We start from the raw sequence: 2,215 nt of genomic DNA on the forward strand, positions 1-2,215 counted from the left end.
GTTATGACAACAACAGAACCATTCATCTTTTGATGGGATGACATTTCATCTTGACACAACCTTTTATGTTTAGTGGAAAAATTGAACATTACATTTGTTGTGAGCGATACTTCTACGTAAAACGACATATAAAGGTAAATGCAATTTTTAAATATTGTACCGTATTCTATTATAAACCATTATGTATATTATTAAAAGAATTTGTTGGATTTTCTAGTCAGCAAATCGACACCTAAATATTTATTACTATGGGAAAATATTGGGTTTCAATTTAAAGATCTTATCCTCTTTTTTTAATTTGTATGGTTGATATAGGGGATAGAGTCATACTGTTATTCAGTGCTCGATTTGGGGGGAATGCAGTGGAACGGAGTTCCGGTACCTCTCTTTCAGAAAGATAAAAATATTTGCATAAATAGGTACATAAATAGATATTTCATTACATTTCATTTGACTTCAGTTAAAAAAGTTAGCCTTAAAAAAAAAATTAAAATGAATGATGAACGGTTTGGTGAATACAAGAAAGAATGGTTCCTATAAATATTAATAATTCTCTCAATGCACCGTAACAACGTGGTTACAACAAGGTTTTTACCAAAAAGTTTGCCAAAATCTTTAAAATTTGAATTCAGGGGATTTTGCGGGTAATCAAGACTTGATTCCGGCTAATTCCGGAGATTACCACCGGATTTTGCGGGTAAAATGAGCAAGTTGTGTTGGCAACGCTGGTCATCACTGCCACTGTCGCCGCACAAACTTGCGGCGGGCCGCAGAGGCAGGGTTATGTGCAGGGGGGAAAGGGGGGTAATGTGAATGTAACGTTGAATTAAAAAAAAATGACGTCAAATTCATGACGTCAATAGATGATTTCCGCAAACTGCATATTTCTATCTATTGCGAATTTTACATAAATAAAGATGCAAGTTTAAAAAAAAACACCCTGTTTTGTAAAAAACACCATGGTTATGGTAGCCTACATGGAATTGTCTTCGTTCATTCTCATACGCGACTTCGGAGCGTACTCCTAGTACAATTTTATCTACATCCAAACGAAAATGAGGTTATCGTTACAGTATTTGGAAAAAAACTAATTACGTTCAGGGCTTGCTTGAGAAAATTATAAGTCAGTGATAAGTTAATGAATAGTTTATCAAGTAATGAGTAAATCATTTCAACTTAACTCAGAGCAATAGAAAATTTTAAATTAATTAAAATATATCACAGATTTTGAAGTTACGAAATTACGCTGGCCGCTAGTTTTTAATAATGGTCTTTTATATCTTTAACTTTTAATTAGATTTACTTGTTTTCAGGTATCATAGATTTAGGAATACAAATTAAATGTACCTTATTTATTTGTGATTCATATGGTACGTTCTTGCACGATAATTAAGGTGTCTAATGGTAAACCCACTTGATGCATTAGATAAATAATAGTGTACCTGTTGCTCGAGTTCGAGCAATTGTGAATTATTACAGCCTTTATTTAAAAACTAAAAACAGTCATAATTTTCTATGACTTTAAAATATTGGACTCAAAACATTATTAAATACTCACGATGTACATAACGGTTCGATATAATCAACATGTCTTTTAAATATCTTATCATTTTTCATAAGCTGATCTTGTTTTTTAGTGTTTCCTACAAATGTTTCCCGCTCATAGCCGTATTAGGTTGTCCATTAAAACGATTGTAAATCAAAAATAAAAAAACTACATTATTTCTATTACTTCTAAATGGTGGTGTTCTATGACTTTTCTTTGTTTCCATGGTTTGCAAATTGGCTATTTCAATGATTGCTAAAGAAATGCAGAACATTGTTAATTCAGTTTTCTTTTTACTATACCAAAATGTCCAGGCTTTCTCGCTTTTTCCATTGTAATATTTACGCCAACCCAAATTCAAATAGGTAGTAAATATTTAATGTCAACCAAGTCAGTAAATGCTTGTAGCACACGTTTCCTTATATTTGTTATTATAAATGATTGTGGCTTACGAAACAGCTTGCCTTGATCATTTAAGAGGATCTCATCTTATCCACTCAAACGCCCCCATACATCTCCTTGTGTAAAAATATCATAGCTTTTGTGCTAGAAATCGTCTATAAAATCTATTCCAGTAAAAATGTACTCATACCATTGTAAAAGCTTTGAATTATTAATGGTTATGCAAGAACATGAAAATAAATTAACTCATAGGCTTAATCTATCACT

This window comes from Macrosteles quadrilineatus, unplaced genomic scaffold, assembly GCF_028750875.1.
Source record: "Macrosteles quadrilineatus isolate MER2022 unplaced genomic scaffold, UCM_ALF_1.0 Scaffold_3__2_contigs__length_128488019, whole genome shotgun sequence".
NCBI classification, from domain to species: domain Eukaryota; kingdom Metazoa; phylum Arthropoda; class Insecta; order Hemiptera; family Cicadellidae; genus Macrosteles; species Macrosteles quadrilineatus.